General features: G+C 38.1%; 1 non-coding gene across 1 annotated transcript; it reads right to left on the minus strand.

The window, feature by feature from the left end:
* Positions 1–14,981: 14,981 nt before the first annotated feature.
* Positions 14,982–15,090, minus strand: LOC131810674 (U6 spliceosomal RNA). The gene has a single exon (XR_009345655.1). It is a non-coding gene; the product is annotated as a U6 spliceosomal RNA (small nuclear RNA).
* Positions 15,091–20,639: the final 5,549 nt, after the last annotated feature.

The following is a 20,639-nucleotide window of genomic DNA, read 5'->3' on the forward strand; positions in this document are numbered from 1 at the left end:
TTTGACTTCAAATCTCAATTAACTTCCTTATCAACTGTATAACTTCAGTCAAATCATAAGACTTAGTTTTCTTCTCTAAAATGGGATATTAACTCTTCCTTCTAAGGGTTTAGTGAAAGCTAAATGATGCAACTTTTGTGAAAATACCTAGCGCTAGTGTCATGCACTTAGCAGGTTCATGTAGCTAGAGAAAACTAAGACACTCCACATACACATAAAATGACAAACAACGCTTTCAAAGATTTTCTAAGCCATAATAACAGTTATGTCTCAGTTTAAAATGATGACTGTGTATCGAACATCTTACAACACTAATAGAGTCTGCCTTGTTCAGTCCATTGCTTTTCTTCACTTATTCTGTGCTTTCTTTCATAGCCCAAGTCCAACCTATAAGCAAGTTTTGTTGGATCAACCTCCTATATATATCTGAAATTCCAATTCTTTTTTCAAAATATATTCTCGATCTGACCATTTCTCACTGTCTTCACTGCCACTACCACTTCTCTCCTGGACCATTGCTGAAATTCCTTCACTAATCTCCCTAGTTTCATGTTTGCACCTATAACGATCAATTCTCTATCATAAACAGTGATCTTTTAAAACTAAAAACAAAACAAAACAAAAAAACCCAGATTTTGTGATTTCCCTATTTAAAACTCTCTGGGACTTCTCAAACTCCTGACCAACACCTCCAAAGGGGCCAGGTCTTTCAAGGAAAATATGAGTCATCAAAGCACAGAAGAGGGACGCCTGGGTGGCTCAGTTGGTTGAGCGGCTGCCTTCGGCTCAGGTCATGATCCCAGCGTCCTGGGATCGAGTCCCACATCGGGCTCCTTGCTTGGCGGGGAGCCTGCTTCTCCTTCTCCCTCTGCCTCTGCCTGCCACTCTGTCTGCCTGTGCTTGCTCTCGCTTCTCTCTCTATGGCAAATAAATAAATAAAATCTTTAAAAAAAAAAAAAAAGCACAGAAGAACAAGTATGTTCTGAGCATGCTGACATGTGTTGTGGAATGGAGCACAGAGGGATGGGAGAGGAAGGAATTAGCAGAGAAAGATGGAGGAGATATTAGGACATACTCAGAAGGAATCATGGCTGGGCCAGAAGAGGCTTAGGGAAATGTGTCTGTCTGGAGATTCTCAGATGAGCAAAATCTCTACTGGACACAAAAGAGACCATTATTGTTTTGTACTGACGACATTTTTAAATCTAATCACCTTAATTTTTTAAAAGGACAATCTGGAATCTATTTTACCCCTTTTTAAAAAAATATTTTATTTATTTATTTGACGGAGAGAAAGATCACAAGTAGGCAGAGAGGCAGAGAGGCAGGCGGGGGTGAGGTGGGGAGCAGGCTCCCTACTGAGCAGAGAGTCGGATGCAGGGCTTGATCCCAGGACCCTGAGACCCTGAGACCCTGAGACCATGATCTGAGCTGAAGGCAGAGGCTTATCCCTCCAGGCACCCCTATTTTACGCCTTTAAAAGAAAGTCAGAAACCCTGACATCAAGACAATGATTAAGAGGATGGGGTGTAGAATCAGACAAATTTGAGAGTGGATTGAAGTCCTCCATTTATAAGCTATAACACCATGTGCAAGTTATTAAAAGTCTTTGAGCCTCAGTTTTATGCGAACTACATCAGAGTGCTAAACAAAATTAAATGCTTATAAAGCACATTACACACTGTCTGGCACATGGAAATAAGTACTCAACAAATGGGGACTATCACATGATGGTTAAGACAATGATAATTAAGGATTTAGTTATCTCTATAACTGCCCCATTTTCTTTAGCTTTCCTAAGAAATACTGTCAGTATCTCACCTGCCACAGAAATCTCTAATAAATCTGTCAAAGTTTGAAAGTCTGAAGAGACTGTACCAACTCATAGCAACATTTGGCACTGAAAGATTTTTTTAAAAGGTACTTGTTTTACTGGAGGCACTATCCATTCTATCTTACAGTCCAGAAAATCAAAGTATTTAAAAAGGGTAGTAGCATCATGTTTGCATTTAACTGATAGGAATGTAATTATATACCCTCAGTGCTCAGTGTTTTAAGAAAGGGTTTTTGTTGCTTTCAATATTATCTCTACATGCAAGCCAAGGATTTCAACTGATACTCAACCAAAGAGGCAAGGATTTGATTTAAGCCTGAAGAAAATAATTGGCTGTGTTGAGCTTATGCAGATATAATGTGTCTGTATATTATATTGAATAAGTTCTAGAATTTTTCAGGGATAACTCTGACGATATACAATTTTGGCTTACTAAGTGCCAAGCTTAACCTCAAGTAAGACACACCTACTCTTTTTGTAAAATTATACATTTTAAGTAGGTAAGATGGAGGAAGTAAATGGTTAAAAGTACGGATTTATTGTCAAAAAGGCTTGGGATCAATTCTGCCCCTGGGAACCTGGACAAGTTACGTAAATTATTCTTCCCCTCATGGATGAAATAGGAATGATACTCCCTCCTTCATTACATGTTTTGGATAGTTTTGTTACATCAAAATGCAGTGGGGCCTAGAAAATCATCAACTTTGAAGAATTGGATTCAAGAAAACCAATTGGTTTTGAAAGGCCATAAATCTGAAATCCTATATAAAACAAATTATCCCTATAATTAAATGTCAACCCAAAGGGCACTGTGAAAAAAAAAATTTTTTTTTAACTGCTTAACAGGGAAGGTTCTGATTGGAACTTCAAGGGACAATTATCTCAAGCCCATAAGGGAACACTGAACAACTTCCTGCAAACTCCTAGCCTTCTGGGCTCATTTTCAGACCACCGATTAGAACTACCAATGAGGTTTACTGAAATATGGAACTTACAAAAAGCAAATAAATGGCTTCTTCCCATTTATTAATTTATTCAACACATCAAGTTTTTATTACAAACTATGTCCCAAGCACTCTGCAAGGCAGAGGAGTTAAGACATAGTTTCCACCCTCAAAGAACACATAGCCTAGCGAGGAGGACAGACAAGCAAAATGGCAATTATCAATGCAATATAATAAAGTTAAAAGAATAAGATCCCAGTGAGGATTGTGCAGGCGCCTGCACAATACACACTGTGCCATGGGACAAGGGAGAGGAGGCTTCCTAATAGAAGCCATATATAAACTGATATCTAGAGCATGAGTGGAAATTGCCCTGGTGAAGCAAGGGTTGGATGGAGAAGGGAGTGTATCAGGCAGAGGGAATAATGTACACAGAGGCCCAGAAGCAAGAAAGAGCAAAGAGTTGGGAAAGGTATGGACTGGATTTTATTAAGGATGCAAAGCCAAAGGGTGCCTGGGTGGCTCAGTGGGTTAAAGCCTCTGCTTTCAGCTCAGGTCATGATCACGGCCGGGGTCCTGGGATTGAGCCCCACATCGGGCTCTGCTTCAGCAGGGAGCCTGCTTCCTCCTCTCTCTCTCTCTGCCTGCATCTCTCCTACTTGTGATCTCTGTCTGTCAAATAAATAAATAAAATCTTTTAAAAAAAGGATGCAAAGCCAAGGTGGGATGCAAACTGGCATCGCAGGCAAATGAGAAGTGAAATCTTTATTCTAAGGGTAATGTGGAGTCATTGAATGATTCTAAGGCTGGGAAATAAAAATCCAAAATTGTGTTTTAGAAAGGTCACTTTTCGGTGACATAGTTGGTTAAGCATCTACTTTCAGTTTGGGCCATGATCCCAGGGTCCCCACTCAGCAGGTAGTTTGTTTCTTCCTCTCCTGCTTCCCCTGCTTGTATTCTCTCTCTCTCTTTCTGACAAATAAGCAAATAAATAAACCTTAAAAGAAATAAGGTCACTCTCTTCAACATTGTCCTGGAGGTTCTAGTCATAGCAATTATGCAAGAAAAAGAAATACAAGGCAACCAAATAGGGCAGGAAGAAATAAACTATCTTTATTTACAAGTGAGATGATCTGAAAGGAACAGAGACAATATACAGTAACAGTCACCTTACAGACAATATGATGGCACTAAATTCATATCTCTCAATAGTTACCCTGAATGTTAATGGGCTAAATGCCCCAATCAAAAGACACAGGGTATCAGAATGGATAAAAAAAAAAAAAAAAAAAACCATCTATATGTTGCCTACAAGAAACTCATTTTAAACCCGAAGACACCTCCAGATTTAAAGTGAGGGGGTGGAAAAGAATTTACCATGCTAATGGACATCAGAAGAAAGCAGGAGCGGCAATCCTTATATCAGATCAATTAGATTTTAAGCCAAAGACTATAATAAGAGATGAGGAAGGACACTATATCATACTCAAAGGATCTGCCCAACAAGATCTAACAATTTTAAATATCTATGCCCCCAACGTGGGAGCAGCCAACTATATAAACCAATTAATAACAAAATCAAAGAAACACATCAACAATAAGACAGTAATAGTAGGGGACTTTAACACTCCCCTCACTGAAATGGACAGATCATCCAAGCAAAAAATCAACAAGGAAATAAAGGCCTTAAATGACACACTGGACCAGATGGACATCCCAGATATATTCAGAACATTTCATCCCAAAGCAAGAGAATGCACATTCTTCTCTAGTGCACATGGAACATTCTCCAGAATAGATCACATCCTTGGTCCTAAATCAGGTCTCAGCCAGTATCAAAAGATTGGGATCATTACTGCATATTTTCAGACCACAATGATCTAAAGCTAGAACTCAATCACAAGAGGAAATTTGGAAAGAACCAAAATACATGGAGACTAAACAGCATCCTTCTAAAGAATGAATGGGTCAACCAGGAACTCAAAGAAGAATTGAAAAAATTCATGGAAACAAATGATAATGGAAACACAACGGTTCAAAATCTATGGGACACAACAAAGGCAGTCCTGAGAGGAAAATATATAGCGGTACAAGCCTTTCTCAAGATACAAGTGAGATGATCTTGTAGGTTTGGAAAATCCTAAAGAAACAACAAAAATTATTAGAATAAACAAGTTCAGTAAGACTGAAAAACTTAAGATCAATATCAGTTGTATTTTTATATACTGGTAATGAATAATCTAAAAATTAATTAAGATGGCAATTTTATTTACAATAGCATCAAAAAAAAAGTACTTAAGAAAAAATTTAAAAGAAGACTTTCATGCTCCTTGCTCAGCAGGGAGCCTACTTTTCCCTCTGCCTGCTGCTCCCCCTGCTGTGCTCTCAATCTCTCTCTAACAAATAAATAATAAAATCTTAAAAAAAATAAAAATAAAAAATAAATAAAAGACTATGTTTAAGACTTGTAACTGAAAACTCTGAAACATCATTGAAAAAAATTTAAGATTTAATAAGGGGTGCCTAGGTGGCTCAATCAGTTAAGCAAAAGAAAACCAATGGCAGATGCCTTTGGCTCAGATCATGATCCCAGGATGATCCCAGAGTTTTAGGATTCAGCCCCATTTGAGAAATCCCTGCTCAGCAGGGAGGCTGCTTCTACCTCTCCCTTTGCCCCTCCTCCTGCTTATGCTCTTTTTCTTTCACTCTCTCTCCGCTCTCTCATGCTCAAATAAATAAATAAATAAATAATTTGGGGGGGAAAAAAAAAGACCTAAGTAAATGGAAAGGCTTTTCATGTTCCTGGACTAGAAGACCCAAGGTTGTTGAGATGGCAATACTTCCCAAATTGATCTACAGATTCAGTGCAACTCTTATTTGAATCTCAGCTAACTTCTTTGTCAAAATTCACAAGTTCATTCTAAAATTCATTTGGAATTGCAAAAGACTCAGAATAGCCAATCTTGAAAATAAAGAACAAAGTTGAAAGATTCATACTTCCTGATTCAAACTTACCACCAAGGTAGAGTAACCAAGACAGTGTGGTACTGGCATAAGGAAAAACATTTAATCAATGGAATGGAATTGAGGCCTGAAAAAATAAGCCCAAACATGTATGGCCAGTTGGTTTTCTTTTCTTTTTTTTTAAGTAGTCTCTACACCCAACATGGGGCTCAAACTCTGACCCTGAAATCAAGAGTCTCGTGCTCTACCAACAGAGCCAGTCAGGTTCCCCTTGATTTTCAACAAGAGTGCCAAGGCAATTCAATGGGGAAAAGAATAGTCTTTTCAACAAGTTGTACTGGATATCCACATGCAAAAGAATGAAGTGTGGCCCCTACCTCATTCCATATACAAAAACCAACTCAAAATAGGTCACTGATATAAGTATAAGTCCAGGGGTGCCTAGGTGGCTCAGCGGGCTCAGCCTCTGCCTTCGGTTCAGGTCATGATCTCAGGGTCCTGGAATCGAGCCCCGCATTGGGCTCTCTGCTCAGCAGGGAGCTTGCTTCCCCCTCTCTCTCCGCCTGCCTCTCCACCTACTTGTGATCTCTCTCTCTCTCTTTGTCAAATAAATAAATAAAATCTTTAAAAAAAATTTAAGTCCATAAAGCTCTTACAAAAAAGTAAGTTTCCTAACTCTCAAACTCTTTTTTTTTTTAAAGATTTTATTTATTTATTTGACAGAGAGAGATCACAAGCAGGCAGAGAGGCAGGCAGAGAGAGAGAGGAGGAAGCAGGCCCCCCGCTGAGCAGAGTGCCCAATGCGGGACTCGATCCCAGGACCCTGAGATCATGACCTGAGCCGAAGGCAGCGGCTTAACCCACTGAGCCACCCAGGCGCCCATACCTCTCAAACTCTTAAGAGGAAAATGTGTATGTAAATTTTTATGACTTTGAATTAGGTCATGCTTTCTTAGCTAGAACACCAAAAGCATGAGCAACAAAAGGAAAAATAGATCAGGGGCACCTGGGTTAAAGCCTCCGCTTTCAGCTCAGGTCATGATCCCAGGGTCCTGGGACCGAGCTCCGAATCGTGCTCTCTGCTCAGCAGGGAGCCTGCTTCCTCCTCCCTCTCTGCCTGCCTCTCTGCCTGCTTATGATCTCTGTTAAATGAATAAATAAAATCTTAAAAAAAAAAAAAAGTAGATCAATTGAACATCAGAAGTTAAAACTTTCATGCTTCACGGGTCACCATCAAGAAAGTGAAGATAATTCAAGGAATGGTAGGGTATATTTGTACATCATATATTGGGTAAATGACTTGTTCAGAATATATTAAAAAGCCTTACAGCTCAACAATAAGAAGACAAATAACCCAATTTTTAAAATGGCTAAATTATTTGAATAGACATTTCTCCAAAGAATATATACAAGTGGCCAAAAAGTGCACAACATATGCTCTGTTAACAGCTCAACATCATTAGCCATTAGGGAAATGCATATCAAAACCACAGTGAAATAGCACTTCACACCCACTAAAATGGTTATAATTTTTTAGATGGACAATAACAACTGCATATCTACATGCAAAAGAATGTTGTTGAAATTGTTACAACAATCCAGAATTGGCAAGGATGTGAAGAAATTAGACCCCTCACACTTTGTTGGTGGAATTATAAAATGATACAACCACTTTGGAAAACAATCTGGCAGTTCCTCAAAAAGCTAAACATAGAATTATCATATTCCCCAACAATTCTACTCCTAGGTATATAACCAAAAGAATAAAAAACATATATTTGCATTAAAAACTTGCATATGAATGTTCATAGTAACATTCTTTATAATAACCAAAAGTGTAAAAACAAATGTCCATCCTTGGTGAATGGATAAATACATGTGGTATATCTATACAATGAAGTATTATTGGGCAATAAAAAAGAATGAAGTACCAGGACACCTGGGTGACTCAGTGGGTTAAGCATCAGTCTTTGGCTCAGGTCATGATCTCAGGGTTCTGGAATTGAGCCCTGCATCAAGCTCCCTACTCAGTAGGGAGTCTGCTTTTCCCTCTCCCTCTGCCCCTTCCCCCTACTTGTGTGCTGTCTCTCTCCCTTCTCTCTCAAATAAATAAATAAACTCTTCAAAAAATTTTTTTAAAAAGTAATGAAGTGCTGATCCATGCTACAACATGGTTAAACCTTGAAAACATTATGCTAAGTGAAAGAAGCCAGATATAAAAGGCTTTTATGCCTCACATTATATTATTCCATTTATATGAAATCTCCAGAATAGGCAAATCCAAGGGGATGGAAATTAGGTTAGCAGTCATCAGAAGTGGAGGGTAAGGGGCATGGAAGTGAATGCTAATGGACGTAGGGTTTCTTCTTGGAGTGATGAAAATGTTCTGCAAGTAGATAATGATGATGGTTATGCAATTCTGTGAATATGCTAAAAACCACTTAAATGTACACTTTAAAACAAAAAAATAGATGTCACTCTGGCTCTGTGTATAAGATGGAGCAAGAGGATCAGGGGTGCTTTAAAGAAATACAGATAAGAATTGTTGGGGCCAAAACTATAGCACAGTAGTGATATAATTAAGAGGATTGATTCTAGAGATATGGAGGAGGCAGAATACCATAGTAGTTAAAGTTGTGGGCTTTAAAGAAAAAGACATCTTGCATCCAACCTCAGCTCTGCTACCTGCTAGTCATGTGATTTGAGTTAAGTTCCTAAGCCTCAGCTCCCTCATTTGTAAAATAGAAGTGATAAAAAATAGAATCTAGCTCATAAAGTTATCATGAGGATTTGTTCATTACTTAAAAAATAATTGTTCAGTACCTACTATATGCTAAGATTTGTTCTAGGTACTAAGGATATAGCAGTGAACAAAACAGATAAAACGTTGCCTTCATGTAGCTTATATAAATTATTTATAAAAGTATAAATATGTATATATAAAATCATAAGTTGACAGTATCAGGAGAGAAAGAAAGATAGATGGAAGATAGATGGAAGAGTATTAAAAGGGGGTGGGGGGTGAGATTGCAAGGGTGGTCAAAAAAGTTCTCATGGATAAGAAATCATTAAAGAAAAGATTTAAAGTAAGAGACTGATGAAGAGTATGTCTAGAGTGGGGAGCAATCAAGGCAAAAGGAACAGCAGTGCAAGGCAGGGGTGTGCCTAGTGGGTTTGAGAAACATCAAGGATGCCAATATGGCTGGAGCAGAGTAAAGGTAAGGGTGAATGATTAAGAAAGGAAGTCAGAGAGGTTATAGTATGCTCTATCAAGTGAGGTCTGGCCATTGCAAAGACTTTGCCTTTTACCCTGAATGAGATGGAATGTTACTGGAATTTTGCGTAGGGGAAGAACATGGTAGGCTTACGTTTAAAAAAATTATTTGGACTACTGTGAGAAAAATAGGTCATGGATAACAAAAGCAGAAAGCAGTAAAATAAATATGATATCATTGAAACAATCCAGATATGATGACAGCTTTGGTCAGACAGCATGATGAGGAGGTTAGGGGTTTAGGTGAAGAAGTGGTAAGAAGTGGTCAGATCAGCATATATTTTGAAGGAAGGGTCCAATAGTTTTGCTAAAGGTTTAACTGTAAGGGATGAGGGGAAGAAAAGAGTCAAGGATGATGCCAGGTTTTTGCCTGAGCAACTGGAGTGATTAGGTGAGATAGGGAAGACTGTGGAAGAAACCGATTTAGGAAGAACATCAAGAATTTTGTCTTGCACTAAGTTTGAGGTACTTTTTAAACATCCAAGTTGAAACATCAAGAATGGAATTGGAATAAGAGTCTGGAGTTTGGGGGGAAATCTGAGTTGGATATATAAATTTGGGTGTTAATATCATATGGGGGCATTTAAAGCTATGAGACTGGGTAAGACCATCTCAATGAGTGTCTGTAGATCCAAGAAGTCCAACTGCGGTTACTCCAAAGTTAGAGATCAAGGAAATGAAGTGAAATTAGCAAATGAGAAGGAACTGAGAGGGAGCAACCAACAGTGAACTTAGACTAAAACCAGAAGAGTATGGTGTCTGTCCTGGAGTCAGGTAAAGATAAGTGTTTCAGGAAGAAATGAGGAAGGAAGGAGGGAGTTAGCAAATGTATCATATCTGATCATAAAGCCAGCTGGATGAGAACTGAGACTGCCTAAAGATTTATCAACATGGAGGTCTTCGGTGACCTTGGTAAAAAAAAAAAACAGTTTCAGTTAGGAAAGGAGATAAAACCTAATTAAAGTGGTCTCTAGAGAGAATGAAAAGATAGGACTTGAAATCAAGGAACACAGATAATTCTTTGGAGATATTGGCTAAAATGAAGAGCAGAGAGAGAAATAGTGTGATAGCTAGAAGGGAATATGGAGTCAAAAGAGGTTTCTTCTTTTAAGAAATCTTTTAAAAATCTTTTTAAGATTTATTTATTTTAAAATAAATTTATTTTTAGATTTATTGATTTGAGAGAGAGAGTATATGAGCGTGGGGTCGGGGAGTGGGGCAAAGGAAGGGAGAGAATCTCAAGGAGACTCTCCAGAGCCCACTGAGCACAGAGGCCACTGAATGGCTCCACCTCACAACCCAGAGATCATGACCTGAACCAAAATCGGAGTTGGATGCTTAACTGACTGAGATACCCAGGCACTCCACCACAGCACTTTTTAAAGCTGATGGGATGATCCTTTGGAAAGGGAAATACTGATGATATAGACAAGAGAGAGAATTGCTGGAGCATAGGGGCAAAGATTCGTTTTCAGAATACCACTTAGAGGACTGGAGTATACAGGCATGGATGATGCAGGTGGGTGGGTTATCTGCTGAGAGAGGAAAAAAAAGAAGGTGCTGGAGGTTTCAAGAAAAAAATATGAAGTAATCATCTAGGGAAAGTGTATGGGCTTTTAAAATAAAATTATCAGCTAACACTAAAGGCTGCTTGAGGTTAGAAGTAATGAATTTAAAGAGTCCAACTGACAGTATTGTGGGTTTTTCTTCAACCACATCCCAAAAGGTCGACCAGGTGGAGAGTTAGATTGCCCAGGGTAGGGGTTTTGTGAGACAGAATAGCAAAGCAAGAAGAGTAAAAGAGGAGAAAAAATATTAAGGGAATGATTTTAACATTGGACCTTGGAATTTAAATGGGTAAGAAGAGGACATTAGATAGGTAAGGAATAGTCAAGAGGTGTTAGGATCACTGGCCCAGGGACTACTAGAGAACTATTGGAATTGGGGTTTTGGAAGGAATGAGCTGGAAATATTGAAGTGGTAGAAAGATAAGAAAGATTATTAGTAGATTACTAATAAATGGAAACAATTCTTTAAAAAAAATTGTAGTATTAAGAGCCAGTTCATGCCCTCAAAGTGTTCATTATGTAGTACAAAAGATAAGGCAGAAATGAATGCTCAAGATAAGTATATGCAATGCCTATAAGGACCAAAAGGAATCTTCAAGTAAATGTGAGGGTCAAATCAAGGAAATCTTCCAAAGAAGGTAGCATTTGAGGTGAACCTCAAAATGGTGCAAGGGCAGAGCACAGCTTGATATATTACAGCACTTAAGCCATTGCAGCAAGTGTTCAGAAAATACTGGTTGGAGCAGGACATGAGACTATAGAGTGGGCCATGGCCAGGGAGATCTTTGAAATGCCAGGTTAATGCGTGAACATTTTTCTTTAGGTAACAGTTAGGTTAGGGGCCCTTCTGCATAATTGAGCCAACTTAATAGCATGATAAGAAGTCATATTGGTTTCTGTATTTTAATCAGCCTAAACTTGCTTTCTGCTCCATTATGTACTTATGTCATATTTAAAATTTTGTGTTTCACTAGGGTTTTCTGATTTTCTTTGTAAGATCATCTCCAGTCTATTGCACCGATACTGTTAATTTCTGTCTAAACAATATACTGCCACATGCCCATTCACTTTTTTCCTAACATCATCTTCCAACTTCCACTTCATTCCTCAGTTTTGGTAGGAAAGTCTAACATGTTACTCCTTAGAGCCCTGCCAGAAAGGGGTGGGAAATAGTTGGCTGTGATCAAAACTAATTTGTCCAGAGCATTAGGACCAGTTGAAGTGGACAAGAGTTGAGGGTGAAGGGTCATATCCTCCCAGGATAGAGAAAGACACAAGGGCACAGTCGCACAACGGAGGTCACAGTTTTTTTTTTCGGGAACTCAGTATCAGTGCCAATGATGAGGTTGGTCCCTTTGCAGTCTATATTTATGATGTCATTTGAAAGTATCAGAAACTCTGTCTTAATAGACTGACCAGGTAAGTGTTGAAACCATTACATTCTCTACCACATTACTATGGCTTTGGCCAAGTCCCTTCACTCCTCTGGACCCAAGGTCCTATCTATAAAGTGAGAGGGCTAGATTCATCCTTCTCTAGGGCTGTTTCTAGCTCTGACACGCTCTAATCTTTCTGTTAACCTTTTATTATGTATTAAACTCAGAACATGTGCCAGGCATTTTTCTAAGCATGAGACCCTCTTTCTCACCCCTTCTCCCCTCACCCCAAACACCTGTTATGAATTCTGTTGGGCTTTTCGTATTTAAACCTTTGGAAAAAGTGGTATGTTAGGAGGTTTATTTCACACAACACGTTTGAGAGAAAATCACATATGGACCTTGTTTTGTTCCAGCAGCTGAAGCAGTAAAACTACCAGAGTGACATGTAACATCATTTTGTACTGCCCTCAAGTGGTGACCCAAATGTCTTCCTGGTTGCAGTTAAGTAAGGAAAAAAATACTTTCCGAGGAGCCTGAGGTGAGTGTACTTGGTCAAATCTCTTGTCTTATAAAGGATGTGCTGAGGCTCACCATTGTTCTCATCAGCATACAAATCTGTTCTAGTTTCTCCTGTCTTTTTTTTTTTTTTTTTAATATTTATTTGACAGACAGAGATCACAAGCAGGCGGTGGGGGTGTGGGAAGCAGGGGGAAGCAGGCTCCCCGCTGAGCAGAGAGCCCCATGAGGAGCTCCATTATGGGATCTTGAGATCATGACCTGAGCCTAAAGCAGAGGCTTAAACCACTGAGTCACCCAGGCGCCCCCTAGTTTCTCCTGTCTTTAACGAGCTATTTTATAATCTTGACCCCTCTCTAATCCTATTTCTCTGCTCCCCTTCACAGACAAATTTCTCAAAAGAGTTATCTGCATTCTGTTTCTATTTCCTCATCTCCAATTTATTTTTAAGCTTTTAACTTCAAAATAATTTCAAACTTTCAGAAGAGTTGCAAGAATATTACATATAATTTCCATATGCCCTTTACCCCAATGCATCAGAACTTTATGTTTTGCCACATATGTACCTATATGTATGAATGCACACATATATGAATGCCACATATGTACCTATATGTATGAATGCACACATATATACAATTTTTTCCCTAAACCATTTAATTTGTAGTATTTACCTCTAATATCCTAAATATTTGAGTGAGTATTTGCTAAGAGCAACGACATTCTCTAATATACCTGCATTCCTCCCCGCACTCTCAGTATGATAATCAAATTTAGGATCAATAACATTGATATAATTTAGTCCATACTCAAAGCTCACTTATTGGCCTGATACTGTCCTATTTAGTAGTTTTCCCTCTGGTCCAGTACCTGATCCCTAATCACGCATTGCATTTCATTGTCATGACCCTTTAGTCTCCTCTGATCTGGAAGAGTTCCCCAGTCTTTCATTGTTAGTCATGATAATTACATTTTTGAAATGTACAGTCTAGTGTTTTGTAGAATTCCCCTCTACTTGGTTTTGTTCTGTGTTTTCTTATAATTCAGTTTCTTTTTCTTCTCTCTCACTCTTTTTTTTTTTTTTTTTTTTTGAATGAGCAGGCATACTACCTATGGGGTAGTATGTCCTCAGTGCATAAGATGAGGAAAAACATGGTGTCACTTGGTTCCATTATTGATGGTGTTCACTTTGATCAGTTTGCTAAGGTGGCATCTGCCAGGTTTTTTCACTGTAGAGTTATCATTTTTTCCTATGTAAATAACTAAGTGATCTTTAGAAAGATATTTTGAGACTGTATAAATGTCTTGTTCCTTCTCAACCTTGTGCTCAAAGTTTTCAACATTCACTGATCCTTGATAATCTCTCCTTCTTCTATGTCTTCAAATGCTGATTATGCTAATGACTTCTAAATCCATATCTTCATCCCAGACCCCTCTTCTGGGCTCCAAACTTACAACCAGCTGCCTGATTGATATCTCCTTGGATCTCACTGACATCCTAAGTTAAGCATGTCGAAAATAGAACTCATAATCAATGTCTGAATTAATTACTCTAATGGTTGCAAAATGGTGATTTTATAACTCCATTATTCTACCTCCATTTTTCTAGTTGGCATTCTGTAAGCAATATCTTTCCTTTTTCTCTTACTTAATTATATAATTATTATCATTAGTATAGACTCCTAGATTCTTATTTTACTTAATAGATTATAATCTATTACTGTCATTATTTTTTTAAATGTTCATCTTGTCCCAGATTTATCCAGTGAGAGTCCTTTCATACTGGTTCCTTTTGACACACACCTATCTTTTTTTTTTTAAGCACTTTTCTTGCTTTCTGGTATAATATGATGTTCTAGGTTCATCTTGTACTTTTCCTGTCTAGACTTGGAAATCATCCATCTCTTCAAAGAGCTCCCCTTTTAGTGGACAATGGTAGTTAGAATCCAAGATCCGGACACCAGATATGCTCTTTGTTACTGGGATTTGATTGCTTTTAGGCCCTTTAGGTAAACAGAGCCACAAGGAAAAATGACAACTTAATATAGTTCAACTATTTTTAATCATGTGTTCGTTACTAGTATACTCTAATTCCAATTCAGCACCACAGGGTTCTTTCTCCTATTCCTTACTTGCATCTCCCTTTTCCCACAGTGAGAAAGAACTCTGACTCCCAATAGTCTTTTTTCATTTGCTCAGTGTTATGATATACAGAATAGTTTCAGAATTGCTACATCCATATCACTTTAAAAAATCTATTAAATCCGGTTCAAGATTTGTTTGCAATTTGTTTTTAGATTAAGGGTGTATATACAAAATACTGTGTTCAAAAGTTATTTGGATTAGTTTTTATTTTCCTTCAGAATATTTATATTACTTATTTATATGCAGTTAGGTTTGTTTTCCGTTTATACTCAGTTTTAGGATCGCTTTCATCCTTGTAGATTTAGTTTTCTTATTGAATATGTAAAAGTTAACATTGTCCAAAAGTCAAATCCATATGAAAACATGGAATGCTTCACAAATTTGTGTGTCATCTATATGTAAGAGTCATGCCAATTTTCTATGTATTATTTTAGTTTTAGTGTATGTGCTGTTAAAGTAAGAATACCTCCAATTCATTTTCAGCCTATTTGATGCTTACTTAGCACCTACACACATGCACACACACACACACACACACACACATTTCACTGAAATTGTTCTTGTCAAGGTCGTCAGTGACTATTTTTTCTATCCTTATCATATTTGACATTTGCACTCTCAGCTGACCACTCCAATTTTCTTGAAACACTCGACTCTGTTGGTTTTGATTCCGTGCTTTTCTGGTTTTACTCTCTCTTCACAAGTCTCTCTTCATTCTTCTTGTTTGTCCACCACCATAAAATGTGTTGCTCCTTGGGACTCTTCTTGGCTCCCTTTACTTCTCTCTGTATCTTCTCTTCCTAGATAATCTCAACTATTTCTGTGTCTTCAAATGCTGTTACCTGCAAAGGAGTCTTTGAATGCTAATTATGCTAATGACTTCTAAATTCACATCTTCATCCCAGACCTCTTTTCTGGGCTCCAAACTTGCAACCAACTGCCTGATTGATATCTCCTTGGATCTCGCTGACATCTTAAGTTTAACAGGTCTAAAATAGAACTCCAAATTTCTCTGCCAAACCTGTTTCCTCCAAGCTCCTTCTCAGTAAATGACACCTCCCTCCACCTGGTTGTTCTAGGTAGGAACCTAGGAGTCAGTCTTGATCCCTCTATTTTCCTCAACCACCTGCAAAGTATGAATATTTTACCTAAAAATATGTCAAATTAGTCCATTTCTCTCTGTCTCCACCACTACCACTTTACTCATCACCTCTTGCCTAGGCTATTTATTCATCAGCCTCATAACTGGCTTCCCTTATATCCCTCACACATTTATTCTCTATACAGTAGCTACCATGACCTTTTTGTAAACAAAATAATAATACAAGCTTACATTTATTGGGTGTGTATTATGTGCCAGGAACTGCTGTAAGCACTTTATACATATTTAATCTTCATAATGATCCTATGAGGTGAAACCCAATTCTACCTTTAATTTTATAGAAAAGGAAACTGGGGCACAGAGAGATTAAGTAATGTGCCCAAGGCCACAGAGCTGGTAAATGGAGAATGCACGTTTGAACCTGGAATGACTCTTTAGCCTTCAAGCTTATCTACACATCCTATTGGATGGTGTTACTCAGCCTCAAATACTTTCAATGGCTTCTCACTGGGGCTCGCTGGGACTAAATTCACTAGAACTAAACTCCCAACTCCATACACAGGCCTACTGGGTTCTGGGACATGCTTCCTGCTTACCCCTCCAAACTCATCTCATGTTGTTTCCTTTCCTTCACTTTCCTTCAGCAACCTGGCTTGTTTTGTTTTGTTTTCTGTTTCTCAGCTTCCTTGAACATGATAAACCCTTTCCTGCCAGTCAACATTACTTATCCTCCACCTCAAATATTTTTCTCCCTGGCTCCCTCTCATTCTTTATGTCTCACCTTAATAATCTGTTCTGTGAGAACTTTCCATATGGTGCTATTTCTTAAGTGGCTCCCTTCCTGGTATGTTCTATCTCAGCTTCATATTTGTTTTCTTTTTAGTCCTTAAAACAATTTCTAATTACTGGTTTATTTACTTATTTTGTCTCTCTTCCCCACTAAAATCTGCAGTGAAGTACAGTGTCTTAGTCATTTTTGTGTATTCAGAGCCTAACACAGTGCCTTGTTCATAGAAGGAACTCTAGAAACATTTATTGAATAAACATATATTATCATTTTCTACTTTATAGCTTCTGCTTACTCATAATTTCTGCTTCCTCATCACTTTGATTTGTCACAACCTAGATGCCTTCTCCCTCTCACATGGACCCCTACTTAACCTCATGGCCTCTTTGCAACCCTTTAGTCATAGTTTTTATTGTTAATTGCTTCAATCACCTCTTATTTCCCAACTTAAATTCCTGAGAGAGAAATATTGATTTGTCCATCTCATTTTTTAGGAGGCAGATTACATTCATAGGTCATTGACAAGCTCATGGGTTGCTTCTCTTTGGGCCAGATTCCCAGTTCTCATCCAAAAAGTCATGGGGGACAGGGTTTGGGGAAGGGGTCGATGTACTGCACAGTGCTGCTTTTCCTCAGAGCTGAGGATTTAGCAGGCATGATGACTGGTATTTGAGCACAAGCGGCAGCCACAGCAGCAGTGGTGGATGTGAGTGCCATATACTAGGCACTAGGCACACATTTTATGGTGGTGGACAAACAAGAAGAATGAAGAGAGACTTGTAAAGAGAGAGTAAAACCAGAAAAGAATGTAATCAAAACCAAATAGTTAATCAGGCCTCACTTAAGGGTCAGATTCCCCAATAGTTGTTCCCTAGGAGGTGGACACCAGGTTATCTTGAGTTCTGTTTACTCTCCCTCTGAGAATAGTAAACACAAATTGAGAGCCCCTATATTTACATAGCATTTCTAAGACTAAAAAGAGTATTTGTACCCACGTGCATTTGTAAGTCCAGCAACCCCGTGAGGCAAAGAATAGTGCATCTATTTTACAAATATGGAAACTGAGGCTCAGTTTCCTTCCCCAAAGTCAGATACGTGCTAAATAAGAGCCAGCACCAAATCCAGGTCTCTAGACTCCCATGCCTGGGCTCCTTTCACTGTATTTCACTGCCTCATTTGAATGTCTCTTCAAACGTTCTAAAGGAGCTTGATACTGATTGAAGTTCCCTCTAAAATAACACTATAGGTGAGCTCCATGGGCTCTGGGTTCCCAATACACTTATCAGGTACCTAAGGATTTACAGAGTACCTACCATGTGCCAGGCACTCTGCTTTACAAATACTCTCTCAATTCAACTTCACAGTACTTACATGAGGTAGGTATTCTAATCCCTACTGAAGAGACTGAGATTTAAGAAATTAGGTCACTGTTTCAAATTTAAGACCTAGTATATGGCACTGCTGGGATCCTAATTTAGATCTTTCTGACTCCAATCCCATATTCCTTACATTACACTAGACTGTCTCCCTTCTTCTCAACTATGTCACCTTGGTCATGTTACTTAATTTATGTGAACTTCTATTTCCTTGTCAGTAAAACAGGGATTAGTACCTGATTCGTGGGATTATTATAGGTTTATGAGCAACCATATAGTAGAAGAGCCTAAACATAACAGGTATACACTTTCAGTCTAGTGTGAATCTAAATCTTCATATGTGAAAAAAATTAGAATTATCAACTTCAGTTGCATAACAAACAAGATCTCTTGTGAGACTTATTCCGCTGGCCCAAATTCTGAAGACATAGAGCCTTGAGGGAAACAACAGTTGTTCTCTAAGAAAAAAGAGCAATTCAGTGTACTTCAGAGATGAGAAAGAACCTGCACTCAACCTAGCCATAATGTAGTAGAATGGAAATTAATAAGTAATCAGTAAAGAGATTTGAGTATGTGTCTCACAAGCTTAAGATTTTCTCTAAGACCAGGGCATTTTACATATAACCACAACTAATCCTAACACAACTTTAGGAGGTAGGTCTTCTTGTGACCTCCATCTCTCAGATTCAGAGAGTTTACCTGATCTGCCCAAGGCCACACATCTAATCTGAGGTAGAGAAAGAACCAGAGCCCAGTTTGGCACCATTGCACCAAACTTTCAGGTGCCTACTAGCAGGTTAACCTGCTCTGAAACTTTCACCTTTGGATGGAAATGTACTCCCCAGTCAAACACCATCCTGACGTTTTCCCCATTCATTGTTCTCTGGAAAGAAAAAATCACTTCTACAGACATTGGCACACTTTAGAGTGCTGGATAGAATAACACTTTCCCATATAGCAATACAGGTAAGTGTCAACAATAAATACAGATATACAATACCAATAAATACAAATACATACAGATAAACAAAAGATACCATGTGAGAAATGCAAGAGCAAAAATCACAACTAATCTGTGTATAGCACTTTATGATTCACAAGAGGTACGATTCATATCTATTACCCAATTTGCTCCTCATATCACCCCTTTGAGATATGTATTATCACTCTTCACAGATGAAGAAAATGAGGCTTGAAGAAGTTGATTTAGTATGAAGAAGTGGATATACATTGTTCTGTGGTCTCCCAGGCTCCATTCTTCCTTTTGTAACGGTACCCTGTGTTTCCTTTAGATCAAGTACCCTCCGTCTCAGCAACAGTGATTGGATCACAATAAGCACAAGACACATCAGATCTTTGAGTGTCAAGCTTGGAACTTCTATTCAGGCTTTTGTTCAAGCTATTAAGATGGAGAAACTCTTAAACCCATGGGTATGAGTCTGAAGTCAGTGGCTACTACCATAAGTAATATAATATTATATATAAAATTTAAACCTGTGGAAGAAAATTCAGCCTTGCCAATGGAAAGTAGAAATGGAAATAAAAAATAAAAAGGAATGCATAGTGAGTGGATGGTAGGACTAAATCTTAATATATATGAATTACATTAAATGCAAATAAATTAATCTCACCAATTGAATTTTTATAAAAATTATATCCAACAATAAATTGGCTATAAGAGATGCACTTAAAACATAGAAGTACAGAAAGATTAAAAATAAAAAAGATGAAAAGAGATACATGAGGAAAATATGAACCGAGTTGTGATCTTAATTCTGTCAAAAAGAAATTTTATTCTCAGAAGATAAGAAGTGATAAAAAGTAATTATGTATTCATAAAAGAAACAACAGGCAAACACATAGATGCACTTAATTATAGTCTTTTGTTTTTTTAAAGAATTTATTTATTTATTTGACAGAGAGAAATCACAAGTAGAGAGGCAGGCAGAGAGAGGAGGGAAGCAGGCTCCCCACTGAGCAGAGAGCCCGATGTGGGGCTTGATCCCAGGACCCTGAGATCGTGACCTGAGTCGAAGGCAGAGGCTTTAACCCACTGAGCCACCCAGGCGCCCCTAATTATATAGTCTTAAGACAGAACTGCTGAGAGGAATAGATAGATGCATAATTGTAACTGAAGAGTTTAGTGTCTCCCTCTCCAAAACTGATATATCAAGGCTTGAATCCTATAATTACTATATTTTTAAAAAAATAATTACCATATTTTAACAACCCTATGCCTCATATAAGACTGGACACTGGGAGAATTAAAGACATAATAAATGTGAAAAAATTATTTAAAAAAATAGAAGACTGTTATACATTGTGACCAAGGAAAAGGGAAAGGCAAAACTTCGAAGTCCCACAATAATATTGATGAATAATAAGGATTCCATTTAACACAACACACTGTAACTAGATGAAAGATGAAGTAACTAGATGAGAGAATGGGAGAAGAGATTTGAAATACTTAGCATGCAAAACTCTTGCAAGTAAATAAGAACAACAACCTCTAGAGAAAAATAAGCAAAAGACGTGTGGGAATGCTGGAACCCTTACACATGGTGGCAGGAGAATGGACTACAATAGCCATTGTGGAAAGCAATCTGGTATAAATTATGAGAATTACAAACTCACATACTCTTTGAGCCCACAGCTCCTCTCCTGGGATATATGTCAAAGAAATTCTTATGCAGACACGCAAAGGATTAAAATATTGGGGCACTTGGGTGGCTCAGTGGTTAAAGCCTCTG

This window comes from Mustela lutreola, chromosome 10 (genome assembly GCF_030435805.1).
Source record: "Mustela lutreola isolate mMusLut2 chromosome 10, mMusLut2.pri, whole genome shotgun sequence".
NCBI lineage: Eukaryota > Metazoa > Chordata > Mammalia > Carnivora > Mustelidae > Mustela > Mustela lutreola.